General features: G+C 40.7%; 1 protein-coding gene across 9 annotated transcripts in view; it reads left to right on the top strand.

The window, feature by feature from the left end:
* Positions 1-22789, top strand: part of LOC121367680 (tripartite motif-containing protein 45-like) — an 81200-nt gene that overhangs the window by 43306 nt on the left and 15105 nt on the right. Inside the window, exon 2 of one of the 9 annotated variants that reach the window (XR_005957413.1) lies at positions 2896-3040. The exons of 6 other annotated variants lie outside the window; for them this stretch is intronic. The gene's annotated coding sequence lies outside the window, so the exon portion shown is untranslated. Of the gene's footprint in view, positions 1-2258; positions 3041-17096; positions 18040-22789 lie in introns of those variants that run through there. 2 more of the 9 variants (XR_005957414.1, XR_005957415.1) reach the window with 2 other exon arrangements.

Genomic DNA, 22789 nt, shown 5'->3' with positions numbered 1-22789 from the left:
GCCGAATACGTCAGAATTCCGTCTTAGGTTTCCACATAAACAATCTCCTGGAGTTTCTCATAACCGGTGTGGTATTTTATCTCGTGCCTGACCTTTTCGTCAATAGGGCAGGTGGTGCATGGCTCTGATCGAACTCTCGTGTTTGGGGAGTTGAGGAAATCAGGATGGGTGCTTTGCTGCAGTGTATACTGTTCATGTGCAGTTCTTGCAAGCTCATCACAATGGCCAGTTATGTAAATACCTCCAGCTGAATATAAACATTAAATAGGTTACTTGTTCGTTCTGATACTCCGTACCCCCTACCCCTCCTTCCAACTGTGCACCACTTTCTCATTCAGTTGTTAATTTGCAAAGCGTTCATTTTATCAACGATCCTCTTTCTTGCAGTGGCTCTCAACATGACGAGAATGGAAGATTTATACATCTTTTTTTACATTCTCTTTATTTTGTGTATGGGTCATTTGTGACGTAATTCCAACAGAGAACTGTTCAAGACAGGTTCTTTTTATTCTTCAAAGTTGCATTTTCATCTTGTGAAGCGAGTTCAAAACCATACTATACTAAAGGGGGGGGGGGGGGGGGGGTAACCTACACTATGTATGTATGTATGTATGATTTTTTAAAATTTAATGCAGTAAAAAATAAAACAAAACAAAACATTTGATTGGGGGAGGGGCATGGACCCCGTGCCCCCCTCGCTACGCCACTGGTTCAAACAGACAGACCAGAAACAAAAACATTTGCTAGACAGGTTTAGGGCCGTTTTCTATGTGCACTTTTTTTTCACGCGGCGCACTCACAAGTGTTTGCAGAAAATGGATACATTAGAAATCATGTCTATGGTTACCAATAGAATATTGGGGGCGGGACGTAGCTCAGTTGGTTGAGTGCTCGGCTGAGGATCGAACCAACTCAGTGGATCCCTTCAACTGATTGGGTTTTTTCTAGTTTCAACCAGTGCACCACAACTGGTCAAAGACCGTGGTATGTGCTTTCCGGTCTATGGAGAAGGGCATATTAAAGATCTCTTGCTGCTAATGGGAAAATGTGGCGGGTTTTCTTTAATGACTATGAGTCGAATTACCAAATATTTGACATCATTAGCCGATGATTAATCAATGTGCACTAGTGGTGTAGTTAAACAAAACAAACTTTTTTTAACCAATAGAATATGAGCCCGTTGCGTTTTCCTTTTTTCACATTACGCTCCTGCGACACGTCGAAAAAATGAATGACCACACCGTCCTGTAATCGATCAAATGGTCGGTGAACTCCATGCAGTTCAATACAATTACTATGTCAGAATAAATTCAACACTGTCGAGAGAGTCATGTGACTACTAATTTTAGGGAGTGCTCTCAACTGACAAGTACCGTGTAAAAAAAGCAACATAGGTTGACTACGACATTTTTCAATTAATGGCTCCTATGCCCGACCACCACCTCGTGTTGCTGTTACACAAGTGGCACCATACCACTTGCACAGTTGTTATCAGTTAGTACTACATATAACCCGATACTTCAAACCAATGGGTTATTTAAATACTACAGAGGTCAGCCTACGTGTAATCATCAAAGAAAGATTTCAAAAAGCATATCAGAATTTTGTAGTATTTTTTATGATGAACTATTTCCTAAACCGGACTATATTAAGCTGCTACAGCAAGTAACAACACGACGAATGGTGATGTGTGGTCTTAACGTTGCTCGCTGTCGCTGAACGTAGATTTGATTCTCTTCATTTCATCTTCCTCATTTTATTCTTTCTAAAGCAATATATAGCCCAGTAGCTTCAAGGTTAACGTTGCAATATTGTGGCATGTGTTGTTTCGTTGTGGAAAATGTTCATACAAACAAGACCATGGCGACAGAGGATTTGTGCTGAGTAAGTTTTATAACTATCGCCGTATGTTTGATACCTAATAGACGCTGGTCAAACAAGGCCCTTTCATTTCAGTAACTAAATATCCATTTGTTTTTTAAATGAATTCTTTTCCCATAACCTTTTCGCCACCTTTCTTCAATTATTCTGTACATATGACACGTAGCAACCGCTGATTACAATGTGCTGATGCGTAATAATAATTTATTTGGTTCCCCTCCTCTCTCTCTTCCATTATATGTGTCTTTTATTTCTTCTGTATTACGTCATGTAACAGAATCTGCTCTTGTGTGAGTGCCTCTTGTAATGAGCGTGCACTGTCGGCTGCTCTTGGCACGCGCCGTAATTATATTTTACAGACGACATGCATCTAGACGAGATGAGGCAGCGCAATTAACAGGAGGAGCATCAGAGGCAACGTCCTGGTGCCGGCATGGTTTCTGTGACCACCTTTGGTCCTAGCGGGTCTTGGCACAACAGGCTGTCCAGTATATAGTGTCTAGGAAAATGATATGACTTCCATTTCTGCGGTAGAAGAACTGCCATTCCTTGGTTTATTTTCAGGTGTAGCCATCAGAGAGTTGTGTTCCTTTCTTTCTTACAATCGGTGCCAAAAAAGAAACAAAGAAACGAAAACCAGTGAAATAAATGCGTTTTGATACAATCGTCGATGTTGCTGTGTGGTAGAGTTATCTAACACATCTCTTACAAGGCATTGGAATTCAGATGGTTGGTTCAAGTTTTGAAATACTGTTGCTTAAAGGCTAATTGTGATTTTTGCGTGATATGTACGGAACCAAGGACAAATTCAGTATCTTTAAATCAACTTTGGAGATTAGCTAATCGTGTTTGGATTTTGAAGCAGTTCTTGCCAAGGGGTAATATACCGGAAAAATCACTAAATACACTAGAAACAAAGTATACTGTAGGTGGCTTTTTTATTATTTAAAAAATCAAACTTTTAGAAATTTCGAAAGCAGATTTAAAAACCAAAGTTTGATTTTTCTCCCTTAGAGACTACTACCAGCCAAACACTACTGACAAAAGAGTGAGGGAATAACTGTGTTGCTATGTCAAAGATACTAACATCCCGCACTAGAGAGCTGGGCAAGACTCACGAGTCACCTGACAAGGCGGCAGACGATAACGATTCGCCAAGGTAATTGAATTAAATCAGTCTTATCTCCGTCTCCTTTACCCGTCGCCATCTTTACTTGCCAACCTGTTTTTTCCCCCGTCAGCCTTTCCGCATGACTGATAACGTGATATCCGTACCGCTATTTTAGGAAAGTGCCAACAGGTCAGGTTATTAGTGTGTCTATCCAGGTTGGCAGTTCCAGTAAAACTAATTCACTTGGACATCGTACTTACTCTGGTAGGATGGAGATACTGTTACTCCAACCAACCCCTGTGGCGTTATGGCCATCGATCTTTAAAAGTGTGTTTGTTTTGTTTAACGATACCACTAGAGCAAATTGATTTATGGATCATTGGGTATTGGATGTCAAACATTTGGTAATTTTGACATATAGTCATAAAGAGGAAATCCGCTAAATGTTTTCATTAGTAGCAAGGTAACTTTTATATGTACCATCCCAAAGACAAAATAGCACATACTATGGCCTTTGATATACCAGTCGTGATGCACTATCTGAAACGAGAATGGCCCAATAGTCCCACTGACGGAGATCGATGACAAACCGAGGTTACGTCCCGCTCCGCCATCGGTCTTAAGACTAGTAGGTAGTGGGTTCGTATGCCAGTACCGGCTCCGACCTAGAGTAAGTTTTAACACATCAATGGGGAGGTGTAGGAGTACCCCAACGACTTCTCTCTCACTAACAATTTACCATTAACTCCTTTCCTGCACTTGGGTAACGTAGATGTGTGTAAAAGATAGTCTGCACTTACATTATAAACGTACAAATAAATTTGACATGAAATAATATAGGGGCCGGACGTAATCACGTGGTAAAGCGTTCACCTGATGCGGGGTCGTTCTAGATCTATTCCCGTTGGTGGACCCATTGGGCTATTTTTCATTACAGACAGTGCACCACGACTGGTATATTAAAAACCGTGGTATGTTCTATCCTGTCTGTGGGATGGTACATATAAAAGATTCCATGCTACTAATAGAGAAAAAAAAAAGGTAGCGAGTTTCCTCTCTAAGACCATGTGTCAGAATTATCAAATGTTTACATCCAATAGCGTTTGGGGAAACATCTGCTGGTATTCCAGTTATTTTGTACCAACCAGTGGAGCAGCGTTTACCATCACCAGTATTCCGAAAATAGCAACGTTTCTAGGCAAGATATGCATAGCATCTTTGTACCAGTCTAATTGTGATTGGACAATCTAAAACGAGCATCTACCCTGCAAGATTTAAAGTTTGTTTTGTTTAACGACACCGCTAGAGCATATTGACTCATTAATCATCGGTTATTGGATTTCAAACATTTGGCTACCCTGCAAGATATGACAAGAAATTAATGTGCATGGCAAATCAGTCTTTAAAACATTTTATTAAAACAAGGGACAAACACCACATCATCCACGTGTCAATGTATGTCACTGTGTGTGTATATATATATATATATATGTAAATATCAAATTTAATTCACTATTACAATAGTAATACAGTATAAAACACAGTTAACTTCCTTATACAAAACACTAAAAAAATTGTTTAACGACACCACTAGAGAACATTTATTTATTAATCATCGGCTATTGGAATGAATGAATGAATGAATGAATGTTTAACGACACCCCAGCACGAAAAATACATCGGCTATTGGGTCAAACTATGGTAATGGAAACAAACAAGGTGATGATCAACATCAACAGAAAAATTCAAGATATAAATAAAAACAGTGTAAAGAACTGTGCAAAAATACAAATACAAATATCACAGATAGATACTGACTTTTACTCTAAACTTCAATTTGTGCTGTATTGGCCATTCTCAAAGAGAATGTTACACCCCTGCACCACGGTGAGGTTACAGCACGCGCAAGGGCGGCTATTGGATGTTAAACATTTGGTAATGTTTTTCATATAGTCTTAGAGAAAAAACCCGCTACATGTTTCCATTAGTAGCAAGGAATCTTTTGTATGCGCCATTTTATAGACAGTATAGCACATACCACTGATTTTGATATACCAGTCGTGGTGCACTGGCTGGAACGAGAAGTAGCCCACTTACGAGGATCGATCCTAAACCGACCGCGCATCAGGCGAATATTTTGCGCTACGTCCCGCCCTCTACCTTATGCTTATGATGAGGGTTCTGGCAACAGTCAATATTTGCTGCTACTATTTGTGTCTTCCCTTATTTCTTTTCATGCTACTAATATACCATTACATTATTAAAGGGACACGCCCTAGTTGTTAACCATTACGCCGTTGTTTTTCGCTATTAAACCCATTTTCTCACAAATAAAATTGCACTTTACTTACATTTTATTATTTAGAATATACATTTCCATTCACCTGAAGTGTTTTTTGGTAATTCTGGTGTTTGTAATACGCGCGTCTGAGAAAAAACCGTTGAGCAGACAAGGTATAATCTATTTTTAGAGAGGATCTTCCTGTTTCAACGTCACAGACGTTGGTATACCACGTGACTGTTATCATTTTGGTTCGGTTTGTTTTCTCGTGAACGGTTCGCGCAATCAACATTCGCGCATGGCAAATCAGTGTTTAAAACATTTTAGTAAAGCAAGGGACTATATATATATATTGATATAAAGAAATAAGGGAACATGTGATATTTTAGTTCAGATTTAATTCACTAATACAATAGTAATACCTGTATAAAACACAGATGTGTAATGACATTACTAATGTGGGATTTAATGTCAGTAACACGGTTAACTTCCTTATGGTGTTTGGGTTTTTTAACGACACCACTAGAGATCATTAATTATTTATCATCGGCTATTGAATGTTAAACACTTGGGGATTTTTCATATAGTCTTAGAGAGGAAACCTGCTACATTTTTCTATTAATAGACAGGGATCTTTTATATGCACCATGCCACAGACAGGGTAGCACATATCACGGCTTTTGATATATCAGTCGTGGTGCACTGGCTGGAACGAGAAGTAGCCCAATGTGCTTACTGACAGGGGTCGATCCTACAACGAACCGCGCATCAGGCGAATGTTTTACCACTGGGCTACGTCCCGCCTTCTTCCTTATACTTATGATGAAGGTTCTGGCAACAGTCAATATTTTTTGCTACTATTTGTATTTATTTCTTTACATTATTAAATGTTTTATATGAAATTCGAGGAGCGGTAGAACACGAATTTGGGCATAGTTATAATCTTCTCCAACTGAACAAAAGTACTTTTAAACTAAAAAGTACACACCAGTCAACACGCGCGTACATACACACACATACACTAGGACGCACACACTCTGGGACGTACACACACGCACGCACACATACACACTAGGACGCTCACACACACTAGGACACACGCACGCACACACACACACAGTGGGACGTACACACACACACACACACACATACACACTAGGATACACACAACATTACGGCCCTGGGGGACGAAATGGTAGGCGTGTACTCGGCTAAGCTCTATTAGCATGTACTGGTGAGTTAAGACTGTAATAGAACCTTGATGAGCGTTTCATGGATCATAGTGTTCAGTGCCTTAGCTACGGGAGGTGGAAACAAGACGGCAGTGGCCCGCATCGTCATTAAATATCGATAATTTACAGCAGACCCCATCTGCCTTGAAACAAGTGGTTTCCTGTTGTTTACATGCACGGGTTAAATAATGAAACCGAAGGCAATGTACTTTCATTTTAGAAATAAACAACTATAAAATACATAGGGATTCTTTGACATAGTCTGTCGGTCTCACTTTATCTCTCTCACTCCGCATATCTCTCTCTCTCTCTCTCTCTCTCTCTCTCTCTCTCTCTCTCTCTCTCTCTCTCTCTCTCTCTCTGTTTGTCTCTAGACACTAGTCTTTAACATACACTGTCATAGGCAGCCTTTAACATACACTGCCATAGGCAGCCTTTAACATACACTGTCATAGGCAGTTTTTAACATATACTGTCATAGGCAGTCTTTAACATACACTGTCATTGGCAGCCTTTAACATACACTGTCATAGGCAGCGTTTAACATACACTGTCATAGGCAGCCTTTAATATACACTGTCATAGGCAGACTTTTACATACTCTGTCATAGGCAGCCTTTAACATACACTGTCATATAGTCTTTAACATACACTGTCCTAGGCAGCCTTTAACATACACCGTCATAGACAGTCTTTAACATACACTGTCATAGGCAGTCTTTAACATACACTGTCATAAACAGTCTTTAACATACCAGTCGTAGAGCACCGATCACTGTTAGTGAAATGAGTGTTGCATTAAATTAAAGGCATACTGCCACAGATTTAAGGACCTTATTTCTCCAAAAGTGGATAATAAATGAAAATTACATCAATGTTTGGAAACCAAATCTGGCTAATGAATCCCCTTAACTAAATCATGATGGAGTGAAACCCATGTCATCCCTCTCGGCAATTTTAGTTTTTGAATTATGGACCATTGCCATAATTCAATTATTTTTACAAAATATCATTAATATATGGAGTATGGCGGTTATGAAGATGGTTGAATAAAGTACATTTAGGGACAAATCAAATTATATTTGTTCAGGTAATATTTTGTTTGATCATTAAATAGGTCAGTGGTCTGTGACAATATGCCTTTAAGTGGGGGAATCTCGTGAATCCATTTTGTTTTTCTTTATAATTTGATTTTTAGCACTGAACAGCGCACGTGTCATTCAGTAGTCCTATAACGCTTTCTAGTGTGGGTAAATTAAGACACACGGAATGGCTGGCGGAAGGTGGTTGTTTATTTTAGCAGTAAACACGAAGTTATATTGTAAACTTAAACGCAGGGACTGCCTGGAAAGTGTGGCGTGGATCTTCTGTAATTGTCTTGAATGTTTTATCTAGAACGCAGTACGAGTTTACTGTTAGAGGTAGCTGGCGCTGGGTTGTCCTACTTTTACAAATGCAGGTCACTTGGGAGTATTCCAGTGGCTTTGTCTTGTTTGAAAATGTACTAGTTCTAGAATGAGGTAATTAGATTATATTTCTTAAAACACCGGATCCAGTTATTATTCATTAGCCCATGAGCCAGTGGGGTATCATTTTGGAGAATAAGGCCAACAAATCTGACTTAATTTTTTTTAAAGAAACATAAAAACCAGAAGTGTTCACGTCGAGCGCTCGCAGTCAATTGTTAAAACTTATTTTTGCGTCAATCTTTAATTGAATTTGAATAAGGTAGAAAGCAGTCTTGTCGTTCGCGAGCGCTGTCCTTGCCTCTTGAACACGTATCAATTCGAACTCGATATAGTAGCGTTCAGGGTGACACTTTCCGTACGCAGTACTCTTTACAGACAAGGTGTTAATCTCTGTGAGTCACCGGTTCTGTCATCAGTTACCTCAGTACCTTTCTGGCACCACATTCCTAACACGTTACATTATGTGTAACACCTAAGTGTATGTATGCTTCGGTATCCCATCTATCTCATATGAGGAGCGGGACATTAACATAAAGTGACGTCACACGCATACTTCCGAACCAATCATCAACAACATCAAAAGGTGTTTCTCACGGTTCTATTGATAGTAACGATTTACAGCTTTCTTCGAGTGGGTTACCGTTCCGTGATTGAGTGACTGCTTGGTATGTGATAGAACGTGCCGATACATCGTAGAGTCCAGTGTTCCAACCAATATTTCAATGGGCAGTCTTAAATTAGCATTATGGTCCAAAATATTTATAGATTTTTATTTTTTTATGAAATTATATACCCACAAAACATTACGACCAAATGTTTTCATTTACAGTTATTTATATTATTGAAAATGCCAAGAAGATTGACCGACTGTTAACATATCATGTCATAGTTTTAAATTGAAAATAAGTAATATCCGCAGTACTAGTTTTATATATAGTTACTGACTTCGCCGTTTAAAGGGATATTCCTGAGTTTTAAAGGTGTTATCGACTAACAGAGACTTTTTAACGATTGTAATTACATATCAAATATATTTTTCTGCATAAAATGTTAGTGGCTATATTTTAAACGTGTTTTTCATCGTTCTAATATTTGTACTAGGTTAAATTTCATTTTATTCCCTAATATATTCTTTTTCGTACGTACAAAATTATTTGAAGACAATATCCAGTTTGGGCTTCTTACAAATATTAAGCTGACCAGAAACACATTGAATATACAGACACTGATATTCTAAACAAGAAAATATATTTAATGTGTAAGTTTAATCGTAGAAATATTTTATTAGTCGAAAACATCTTACAATGCAGCAAACTCGGGAATGTCCCTTTAAGGGAGACCATCACTCTCCCCCTCCTTTCCTTGTAACTTACTTTCGTGGTTATATCGAATTAAGGTTCAAGCACGCTGTCCTGGGCACACATATCAGCTATCTGGGCTGTCTGTCCACACAGTGAGTTAGTAGTTAGTGAGAGAGAAGAGGGTGTAGTGGTCTTACACCTACCCATTGAGTCGTTAAAACTCGCTTTGGGTGGGAGCCGGTATCGGGCTGCGAACCCTGTACCTACCAGCCTAGCTATCTCTTCCCCTGAAACTAGTTCAAAGAGAATAATGTTTAGCTCCCCTTAGTGTGTAAAATTAAATGGTATATGTAAGGTAATATTTAAAATTCACCTCCATAATCTAAATTAGTGGAGCAATTAATCACTCCCCTCAGTTATTGTCATGACGTTGTGTGTAGTTATTATACCTTTCGACACCTGAGGCTGTGTTGAGGTGAGGTGCCTCATTGAACAACGCTGTTGTTGTTGTTGTTATGAGAAGTGTTGTTTTAATCTTCCAGCTACTTCTTGACATTCTATTAACACCCTATATTAGCTCTTCTCCCATCCACAAACGAGAGACACGGCCCCAGTATGCAAATACCAGGAGTGCAATGCAGTAAAGTTGGATTACCCTACAAATGACCAGAATCTTGCCAAGTCGACACATGTTGCCATGGTATTAATTAGTATGCCAGATATTTGTGTTCCTCAACACAAAGAGACTCTCCTAGAGTAAATCCAACAAACATTCCAACAGACAGGAAGGAATCAGCTTGCTTAATTGGTGTAGTTCACTGGTACACTTCTCTACAGCTCGTTGTGTCTTGTCTGTATAAAAAGGAAGAGACGGAATATCTAAACAAAATCTCCTGAAAATCTTTAAAGTACTCGCGCTAACATCATTAACGGCATTAAGCCGGCAACAAACACGCACATACGCACAGATACACGCACACATACGTATAAAAATCACACCGTCTCTCTCCCTCTCTGTTTGCTCTCTCTCTCTCTCTCTCTCTCTCTCTCTCTCTCTCTCTCTCTCTCTCTCTCTCTCTCTCTCTCTCTCTCTTCATGGTGTTTATCTCTTCGCTTTCTGTTTGTGCGTGTGCGTGTGTGTGTGTGTGTGTGTGTCTCTCTCTCTCTCTCTCTCTCTCTCTCTCTCTCTCTCTCTCTCTCTCTCTCTCTCTCTCTCTCTCTCTCTCTCTCTCTCTCTCTCTCTCTCTCTCTCTCTCTCTCTCTCTCTCTCTCTCTCTCTCTCTCTCTCTCTCTCTCTCTCTCTCTCTCTGTTTCTCTCTCCTCTCTCTCTCTCTCTCTCTCTCTCTCTCTCTCTCTCTCTCTCTCTCTCTCTCTCTCTCTCTCTCTCTCTCTCTCTCTCTCTCTCTCTCTCTCGGTCTCTGTTTCTCTCTCCTCTCTCTCTCTGTACCAGTACCTGTTATCTTGAATCGACATTAATAAACAGAGCGTATGGATGAATTATGATACAGCCAAAAAATTCCTGAAATTAGATCACCATGATAATCCGGGTATCTCGGACAGTTTGTATCATTCTAAAAAATAGTATACAGCTAATGTCGTGTCACAATCGCGCAAACGAATATAGTTTAGCTGTGGAAGATACTTGAAGCTCTTTTAATATCTTTTATATCTCATGGATGTCCCATAAAATGGTTAGATTGAAGGATGGAGTTGAGGAAGTATCTTCTTTCACTACACCTCATTCAATATTTCTCAGTCATTTACAACGTGTGATGTTTGTAATCATTGAACAAATATCAACGATTTACTGAAATAAATTATTATGTGGTTTGAACTTCAAGTAATAATAATAAAAATACATAATATATTAGAATGGCTGAAGTAATGGGGTGAATTTTAACATGTTCATATACCACTGAGGTTTCGAGCATTAAATTAATGGTTATCATTTTATGAAAACCAATCATGCTTAACAAAAATAACCTGAGTATACCTGGAAGACATTTCTTTTAATTTCAGTGAGATTCGTCTGAATCCATGGACCATTCCATATCTTTTGCCCATCCCAGCCCTTTCTTCCCACCGCAATTTCCGCTCTTGCCCTTATGACTGTTTCTAGAAAATCCCTTACCATAAATGTGAAACCTTTCCAGGATGACAGATCACTGAGTTATCTCCTACTGTTGCTTCACGTGCATGAGGATACTAGTATTTGAACTTTGTCATTTGCTTATTTCTACTGGCGCCTGTTCGTTTCACCTGCGAGAGAATGGCATCGATTCCAGCCACACCTGTTGGTTTCTGATATCCGGTCCGTCTCGCGAAGTCTCTCGTGTGTGCTTGTCTTCACATCCTACGAATGGAAATGGTATACTGAACATTGCTAATTAGCAAATCAAGATAAAATCGTGAGGTAAATTATGTTACAAAATCAAGGAGAGAATCTATTTCTAGTAATGTCAGGTTTTGATTCTACATGGAGGGTCCGTGGGGAAGAGTATATTTCTGTGTCGTAAGTAGAGGTAAAGCGCACGCCTAATGCGCGGTCGATCTGGGATCGATCCCCGTTTGAAGACCCATTGGCGTGTTTCTCGTTACAACCAGTGTATCACGACTGGTATATCAAAGGCCGTGGTATGTGCTATCCTGTCCGTGGGACAGTGCATATAAAAGATCCTTTGCAACTAATGGGAAAATGTAGCAGGTTTCCTCTCTAAGTGTCAAATGTTTGACATCCAATAACCGATGATTAATAAATCAATGTGCTCTAGTGGTGTCGTTCAACAAAACAAACTTTTAACTTTAGCTCAGAAGAGCGCTCACCTGTAATGCTTGGGTCGTACGATCTACCCTCTACCCCACTGATTTCCCCCCGTCCAAACTAGTCCCATACAACTGGTATATCAAAGGTTGTGGTATGAGCCGTTCTGTCTGGGAAACGCATATAAAAGATTCCTTACTACTAATGGGAAAATGTAGAGGGTTCCCTCAGAATTAACAAATATTTGACATCAAATAGCCGAAGAATACCCATCTCAAATATTCAATGGTTGTCATCCAGAAGATGATGAATAATAAAACCAATGTGCTCTAGTGGTGCCGTTAAACAAAAACAAAGTTTTATATGCATGTTTGCTAATGACGCCAGCCGTATGTATAATACTGCGTTTTATCTTTTTATAAATACAATCCCCATGAAATTTGATAGAACAGAAGTTGATTGCAGCTGGCTGCTGTTTCGCTTTAAAAGATATTCATCTATTTTGAGTGATGACGTTATGGGGTTAATATGATTAGTCTCATTGCAATTGCTCCACGCACACGTGTTTCTGCAATAGCATTTCATTTACGGAAAACAACAATACAACAGCAGCATCGATAGCAACGCACACAGCAACATTAATAATACATCGTTTCTATTTGTCTTTTTAATCATTAGCTGTAAACTATAATGAGCAAGTTGATTAATTAATGTTTTTCTACTTTATATTATGTTCCATGACCATTAATTTAGGGGGGGGGGACAGAGGGTATTTAGTGTGGGGCGTGGGGGGGGGGGGGGGTATTTCATATTCACAAGACATTCCTACTTTTAACAGCAACAAAAGCTACAGGATACCGTGTGCCTGCCTACGTCATTGACGAATTGTAAAATCATATTTATTGATGAAACATACAGTCAGTATCATAACTATGCATTGCTCCACATGCCCAAACAGTGCTCACTGACTTGTATATCAAAGGCCCTGGTATGTGCTATCATGTTTGTTTGTTGGAAATTGCATATAAAATATCTCCTGCTGCTAATGGAAACATGTAGTTGGTTTCCAATGCGGAAAACATGTCAAAATAGCCAAATATTTGACATTAAGTAGCCGATTATTAATAAATCAATATGCACCACTGATGTTAAACAAGACGAACCTAATTTTTGTTCCTTCGATAACACCCTTTATGATTACATCTTCTAATGATCAACCCCGTCGGTGGACCCATTGGGCTATTTCTCGTTCCAGCCAGTGCTCCACAACTGGTGTAACAAAGGCCGTGGTATGTACTATCCTGTCTGTGGGATGGTGCATATAAAAGATCCCTTGCTGCTAATCGAAAAGAGTAGCCCATGAAGTGGCGACAGCGGGTTTCCTCTCTCAATATCTGTGTGGTCCTTAACCATATGCCTGACGCCATATAACCGTAAATAAAATGTGTTGAGTGCGTCGTTAAATAAAACATTTCCTTCTAATGATCACGTTTTCTTCAAATGATTGTGTGTCAATGCGTGCGTGCGTACGTGCGTGTATGTGAAGACTTAAATAAGGTAGTTCAGGCCTCATATTAGTTATTTGGTGTAAGTAACTCCGCTCTAGATCGTAGGCAATATTAGAGCATACAAAACTGGTTTCCATAAAGTATATAAGGCGTAGCCGACGGACGCAGATCGATCGAGACCAAAGACAATTTTTTATAGATCGGGGGAAGTTGAAACTTGTGGCGTGTTCAGAAGGCCGAATAGTCGCGAACAGTTTGACTGGTACCAGTATCTTCTATTATATATTAACAACATTCATCTAACGTTGGATGCAAAACCCAGTCTAGCGAGCGACTGTGATCTCTCGCCCTCCGGAACATGCCTCTCGTCAACTTGGGGCGGGACGTAGCCCAGTGGTAAAGCGCTCGCGTGATGCGCGGTCGGTTTTGAATCGATCCTTGCCGTTGGGCCCATTGGGCTATTTTTTGTTCCAGCCAGAGCGCCACGACTGGTATATCAAATGCCGTGGTATGTACTATCCTGTCTTTGGATGGTGCATATAAAAGACTCCTTGTTGCTAATGGAAAAATGTAGCGGGTTTCCTCTCTAAGACTATATGTCAAATTAATGTGCTCTTATGGTGTCGTTAAACAAAACAAACAAACTGATCAACTTTGCAGATGTGTCGCAGAGCGTCTGCATCCGTCTGCGTCTGTTCCAGCCAGTCCAGTGCACCACGACTGGCATATAAAAGGCCGTGGTATGTACTACCCTGTCTGTGGGATGATGCATATAAAAGATCTCTTGCTGCTAATCGAAAAACGTAGCCAATGCAGTGGCGACAGTGGGTTTCCTCTCTCAATATCTGTGTAGTCCTTAACCATATATCTGACGCCATATAACCGCAAATAAAATGTGTTGAGTGCGTCGTTAAATAAAACATTTCCTTCTTCTTCTTCTGTCTGCGTCGATATGTGTCCTATTACATATTTTATGGAAACCAGACTTAACTTCACCTTTAGAAAGACACGGGTGGAGCTTGTAAGTCTCAGTTAAGAACATCTTACACTGGATCATTTCGTGAGTGAAAGGGGAGGGATCTACCTGACACCGTACACTGGATTACGTTGGGAAAAGATCTGACTCGGCAAATCTGAGACCAAACAGCACAAATAGGAGATTGTGAAATCACAGATATGTGCTTATTGCAGGTGAACCCCTCAAAGGTGATATTTCCAGATGCCACACGTGCTTTTCTCCCGGGGAGTGATATAAATGAAATACAAACATGCATACAATCTTCCTTTTTGCCTTGCATGTTAGGAGATGTAATATTCTGTCTTTGATCAATCAGACCTCCCCTGGCGGCAGTATCCGTAGTCCAGATGGCGGATTATTTCCATAAGATAAGTTTGTGTCTTTGCTGTGCAAGAAAACCTTCTATCTCTCGTGTACGTCAGTTATCAAATACCGTAATGCTGGCTTTTGGCGTTTTGTGTATTGGATCGGTTGCATACCTTCTACTTAATCATATATAACTAGAGTTGTGTCGGCGTCACTACTTTGATTAAAGTCCAAGTGTTTGGGGGGTTTTGGTGATGGTATTGGTTGGTGTTTTGTTGGTATTTTTGTTTGTTTGGTAGTTGGGGGCTTTTTGTTTATTTTTTGTTGTTGCTTTTTATTTGGGGGGTGGGGGGTGGGGGGCGTGTTGTTGGTGGAGGGTTTTTTTATTATTGATTTTTTTTTTTTTCTAAAACGGTATCGTCCCGCAATGGTCAATACTGTAAGTAAATAATTATTTCAAATACGCCAATTAAATGCACACACACACACGCACGCACGTGCGCGTGCATGAAATTGTTTTTAATAGAGTGGGGGACCAGGTTAATTGATCGACCTTGCTTTTTTGTTTCTTTTTAGCACATGGTCCTAATTGTTAAGCTGTTTCGCCGTGAACCTTTCAAAATGTTTTAACGTCAATAAAGCGATGCCATGTCGAACACGTGGAATGCATTTCCATTGATTCTAAACAAGTTGTGTTGGTTTAAATTTACTTCCATAATATCCGTTCGTCAAAAAAATAACTTATTTTATTTTAATTCCTTTTTTCTTTTCTTTTTAACAGGTTTATTACCCTAGAAACAAATATGATAGTGTCAGGGATGGGGCCCTGGTATCAGTATCTTACATTCATGAGAGAGAGAGAGAGAGAGAGAGAGAGAGAGAGAGAGAGAGAGAGAGAGAGAGAGAGAGAGAGAGAGAGAGAGAGAGAGAGATAGAGAGAGGGAGGATAATTATAGCATATTACACATGGATATACATGTATTAATGCATAAACATTCTATAAATGGGGTTAACAATGGAAACTTGAAATAGAAGAAAAAGAGTTAAAGAATGGAGTACGTCTGTACATCGTGGTAAATAATTATTTAGTATTCTATATTGTTTCTATTGAAACCCGATACAATCAGTCTCCAATCCGCTGCACCTGGAGACCTAGTAAGATATGCAATCACTAATTCAACTTGTATCTCACACTAAAACACTAAGCCATTAACATCGGTTCTGGCCAATGCCTAGATAGCATGAACTTTAATTGGATATATGTGTATGTATATGTATTTTGTCCGTGTGCACACACACACACACACACACACACACACACACACACACACACACACACACACACACATGTATATATTAAAGCACACAATTATGGAAAAACAAATCGTAAAGAGTAGCCTATGTGGCAGCATCCAGAGCCGTGTTAACACACAGGCCGACAAGCCTTGGGCGCTAAATTGTAGGGGGCGACAAAATATTAAGGGAAAATAATTACAATTAGAATCTGCTAGCTCTTTATGCCAGATCCAACTAACACCCTCCTCCCCCACCCACGTAACCTAGTACAATATACTCTGTATTATGGTTTTGGATGCGGGGTGGGTGGGCGAGGGGCTTAACAATATTAGTGGCCTAGTGGCTCCAAATACTTTGGCAGCAACGGGTGTACTGTCACACCAGTCTGACAATGTCTGAAATAAGTTGCGTTATCACTATCATCATAAACAAAAATCTTGAAGAAAAAAATCGCTTGACAAGTAATTTAGTTGTAATGAAAATCTTTCAAATTTTTGAATATTTAACGGTTCCATTAATGTTTTAAATATTTCACGTTATCAATGATGATTCACTCGAGTCCTAATTCCCCCAATCCATTTCCATATATATAAACAAGGCGGCCATTATTTTAATGTTCCTTCGCCTATCTACCTGCCTTGTGGTTCCTCCACCGTCCTTATCTCATCAACTGCAGAATCATCTTGAGGCCGGCTCCGCGTCTGTATGGCACGGGGGTAGCTCAAAACACACATTAATTGTGACCTGGCAGATAGATTAGATTAGAGTCGACCCCTGGCCCCCGTGATGTTTACAACGTGCAGACGTTTACAGTCATAACTGACATTTCTCAAAGGATCCATATCGAGACGGCCATATTGGCTGACTTTGCGTTCAGGTCTTTTTTTCTCTCTCTCCGTCGACCGTGATATCTGAAGGTGTTCGGAACTCCTCTCCAGATGCGATTGTAGATTCGGGGGAACAGGAAGGGTAATCGAGCAACAAGACTCTCTACCTCGTGCAGTTTGTGTGCTGGTGGTCAAAGCTTGTTTGTTCAGAGACGCAATACAGTTTTCGTATTTGTTCAGCTCAGTTTCGTGTTGATGGTCAAAGTGTTTACTTCCGAGAAGCAGTGCATTTTATTTATTATTCAACTGAGTTTCGTATAGGTGCATACAGTTGTTTGTTGCGAAAAACAATAACAAAATTTATTTATCGACTCAAACATCGTGTTGTTGGTCAAAGTTGTCAATTCAAAGAGAGAAGACTTTATTTTATTCAATTGATTTTTGTGTTGGCGCATAAAGGTGTAGAAATTCATTTTTATTGTTTCAACTTTCTTTCGTGTTGAATACTGCTGTTTATTCCGAGGCGTCATATTATTTGTTTTAATTATCCATCTCAAATTCTGTACTAGTGGACTAAGTTGGTTCTCTTCAAACACAATATATCTTATTATTCATCTCACAGCTTTGTGTTGTTCGAGACAACGATTCCAATATTCCTTAACCCAACACTTGTCTTTTGTCCTTGGACATAGCTGCTTCTTTCCAAGACTAAACATAGTCTACTTACTCGTCGTTCTTTAGTGTTATTGGACATAAGATATTTCTGGAGAGAAGCATCATTCTCAATTTACATGCATTCACAATACGCCTATCTATTCTTCAACACGTTTGTGTCTTCTCTGTGCGTAGTTTAAAAATAACTGCTTAATACGATTGAGGTGTGAGGAATTATCTGGGTTCACAAACTTTGGTGCTAGTGGTTCGTGGAGTAAATACACTTCCAGTTGAGGTATTTATCTCTCAATGCGTGTTACCTATACACTGTCCAAATGCCGACCGGAGATGTAATGGATGATACAGATTTGATAGCTAAGATCGGGAGGAAAAGGTGGGTAGAATTTTTATTTATGTGCTATGATCCTATGTTGTTTGTACAGACGGCGGATATTGGTCTTACATTCGATATGGTAATATATTACTGCAAGAATATCACAACAAAATACCTACTGTTGAATAGAACAGTAAAGTAATATTTTATTGGCACCGCAGCGGTTATTGAATGTCTAGCATAATAATGTTGCGACTCTTCGTCTAGAGATTTTGTTTAAATAAGCTTTAGAATTGAATTGCTCTGTGTGTGTGTGTGTGTGTGTGTGTGTGTGTGTGTGTGTCTGTGTGTGTGTGTGTGTGTGTGTGTGTCGGTGTCTATGTGTGTGTGTGTGCGTGCGTGTGCGTGTGTGTGTGTGTGTCATACCAGTCATAAAATATTATTAAGCCATAACGGTGGGGTTTTGTTTACATTTATAAGTATGATGTACAATAAAAACCAAATAAAAAGAGTAGAGATCGATAGATATCAAAACTTCACTGTTTTTCTATAAGATATTTACCTTTTTGTTTCCTTTTTATTTTACTGACTAATAGGAAAGTCAAATACTATCATTGTTGTGTATTCTTTCCGCTATGGTGATTTTAAAAAAACCCAACCGTATTTGGGAGTAATACCGAGTAGCTCAGTTTGAGATTGGGGAAGTAACCGCGTTTTGCCACTTCAGTATACTCTCCCCACACCTCGAAAATAATATGTTCATTACGTTAAATATATATATATATATATATATAAATGCATGTATTGTCTAAAATACAGAGAGTCCACCAGATTGAATCAGTACTAAGTACTATTCCCTGTATAACTGGCAGCTATTGGTAAGCTGTACACAAGCCTTTAAATCCATTACTTTGTAGCAGCTGGGTTTGTATATTCCTCTCTGTTCGTTTGGAAGTGTGATTAATTGAAGATGATTTAGCACATGTGCTTGTACATTCTGAGTATCCGTTCATTCGCATACTAGGACTTCACATGTGAAGGGATGTCTTACAGCAAGTGTAGCAGTTTAGTCTTTGATTATTCAAGTGCAATGATGGGCAGGGGTGAGGTGACGGATGCATGTCTGGAATTGTGCCAGTTCTACATATTATGGCTGCACCCTAGTCTCTTGAAGGTGCAGTCTGTAATTTATCTAATGTTTTGCTTGTTTGGGATGGGGGGTTGGGGGATGTTTGTTGAGTTTTTTGTTGGGTTTTTTTGGGGGGGTTGTTGTTGTTTTTGTTTTGTTTGTTTTGGTGGGTTGGGTTAGAGGGTTATTTTGGGGGTTGGGGGAGGGGTGGGGATATTCTTAACAAAATTGAACCTATAGTTCTTACAGGAGTGTATTGAAATGGCGACACTGTGTATATACATGTACTATGAAGCTGTTCTACGCCAAAATGATGCATGATGCATTTTGAAAATCCTCAAGTTTAATATAAGTTGGTACCGGTTGATCTACTGAGTTATTTTTCGTCCATACAGTGCACCACGACTGGTATATCAAAGGCCGTGACATGTTCTATCATGTAGGATGGTGCATATTAAAGACGTTAGCTGATTTCCTCTCTAAGACTTTATGTCACAATTACCAAATGTTTGACATTCCAATAGCTGATTTGATTTTATAAATCAATACACTCTAGTGGTGTCGTTAAACAAAACAAACTTTAATATAAATTCTGGAAAACTGTGTTGAGCTATGAACTCTCAACGTGTCATTCATTCTGTTAAAAGACTGCAGGAGTATTAGACGTGGGATCTGGGGCTGGCAATCACCACAACCTACCGCCCACCACCACAACCTACCACCACCGCCCACCACCACAATCTACCACCACCACCTACCACCCACCACCACCACCACCTACTACCCACCATCACCACCTACAACCCACCACCACCACCTACCACCCATCACTACCACCCACCATCACCACCTACCACCCACCCACCACCACCACCTGCTACCTACCATCACCACCTACCACCCACCACCACAACCACCTACTACCCACCATCACCACCTACCACCATAAACCACCCACCACCACCACCACCTACCACCCACCATCACCACCTACCACCCACCACCACCACCACCACCACCTACCACCCACCGTCACCACCTACCACCCACCACCACCACCTACCACCCACCACCACCTACCACCCACCATCCACCACCACCACCACCTACCACCCACCATCACCACCTACCACCCACCACCACCACCACCTACCACCCATCACCACCTACTACCCACAACCACCACCACCACCTACCACCCACTACCTACCACCCATCACCACCACCTACCACCCACCACCACTACCACCCACCACCGTCCACCACCACCTACCACTCACCACCACCACCACCGTCCACCAAGCCACCACCCACCACCACCACCTACCACCCTCCACCACCACCTACCACCACCGTCCACCCACCACCACCACCTACTACCCACCACTACCACCCACCACCACCACCTACTACCCACAACCACCACCTACCACCCACCTCTACCACCCACTACCACCACCACATACCACCCACTACCTACCACCCATCACCACCACCTACCACCACCGTCCACCTACCACCACCACCTACTACCCACCACTACCACCCACCTCCACCACCTACTACCCACAACCACCACCTACCACCCACCTCTACCACCCACTACCACCACACATACCACCCACTACCTACCACCCATCACCACCACCTAATACCCACCACCACTATCACCTACCACCCAACACCGTCCACCACCACCTACCACTCGCCATCACCACCGTCCAACCACCACCACCTACCACCACGGTCCACCCACCACCACCACCGTCCCTCCATCACTACCACCACCGTCCACTACCACCACCGTCCACCACAACCTACCACCCACAACCACCACCGTCCACCACCACCTACTACCACCACCGTCCACCCACCACCACCACCGTCAACCCACCACCATCACCACCACAGTCCACCCACCTCCACCACCTACCACCACCGTCCACCCACCACCACCGTCGTCCACCCACCACCACCGTCGTCCACCCACCACTACCACCACCTACCACCACCGTCCACTACCACCACCGTCCACCACCACCTACCACCCACCACCACCACCGTCCACCACCATCTACCACCCACCACCACCACCGTCCACCCACCTCCACCATCCACTGCCACCACCTACCACCCACCACCACCACCGTCAACCCACCACCACCACCACCGTCCACCACCACCTACCACCCATTACCACCATCGTCCACCCACCTCCACCACCACCTACCATCACCGTCCACCATCACCTACCACCCACTACCACCACCGTCCACCCACCACCACCACCTACCACCACACACAGCTAATCTCCCAGTCACCACCGCCCACACCCTCAGTCTAGTCTCTTCTTATTCGTCTATATGTAAGCTTCAAATGTTTTTTGGAATGTTGCAAAGTAATATTCAGTATTTACTGCGCACCAAATTGTTGCGCCGTGATTCACGGAATGTTTATTTAGGCTGCCAGGGACTTGTAGATGGCGGTAGTTACTGTATCATAAACACATTTTTCTTTATATTTGCTGTATAATAAACATAGTTTTGTTTTATGTTTTCTGTTGGGGTTGGTTCGTCTGTCTGTCGTATTAATCAGTTGTGATTACAGGCGATATATGTACAAAATAAATCTTTAATATAACAAACAAAAATGTATAACTATTTTGGGGAAGACGAAACATGTAAACACACACGCACGTGCACACGCGACTTGCATGCTGACAGTGGTTCTAATTATTACATTATTAAATTGAATATTACTAAATTAAAGTTTATTGAAGGTCTGTTATATATGCCCATTTATACCCAGGGGTATATCGTGTAATAAATATATTTATAAAATTAGTTTAATACGATATAACGTATTTTAAAAGTTTGTTTTGTTTAACGACATCACTAGAGTACACTGATTAATTAATAATCGGCTATTAGATGTCAAATATTTGGTAATTCTGACACGTAGTCATCAGAGGAAACCTGCTACATATTTCCTAATACAGCAAGGGATCTTTTATATGCACTTTCCCATAGACAGAAAAGCACATACCATGGCCTTTGGCCAGTTGTGGTGCACTGGTTTGAAGGAGAAAAACCGCAATCAGTTGAATGGATCCCCCGAGGTGGTTCGATCCTGCAATGCAAGCACCTCAAGCGAGTACTCAGCCGACTGAGCTAAATCCCATATACGTTATTCAGTTGATGACTACGCCTATAGCATGTAGCTTTACAACATTTGCTAGTAAATCACATGACTATCATTATTCGTGTTTAGCTAAATCCCATATACGTTATTTAGTTGATGACTACGCCTATAGCATGTAGCTTTACAACATTTGCTAGTATACCACATGACTATCATTATTCGTGTTTAGCTAAATCCCATATACGTTATTCAGTTGATGACTACGCCTATAGCTATGTAGCTTTACAACATTTGCTAGTATATCACATGAATATCATTATTCGTGTTTAGCTAAATCCCATATACGTTATTCAGTTGATGACTACGCCTATAGCTATGTAGCTTTACAACATTTGCTATTATATATCACATGATTATCATTATTCGTGTTTAGCTAAATCCCATATACGTTATTCAGTTGATGACTACGCCTATAGCTATGTAGCTTTACAACATTTGCTAGTATATCACATGACTATCATTATTCGTCTTTAGCTTTTA

The sequence above is a fragment of the Gigantopelta aegis genome, chromosome 3 (genome assembly GCF_016097555.1).
Source record: "Gigantopelta aegis isolate Gae_Host chromosome 3, Gae_host_genome, whole genome shotgun sequence".
In the NCBI taxonomy this organism is placed as follows: Eukaryota; Metazoa; Mollusca; class Gastropoda; order Neomphalida; family Peltospiridae; genus Gigantopelta; species Gigantopelta aegis.
This window is presented reverse-complemented; position numbering and strand designations above follow the sequence as displayed.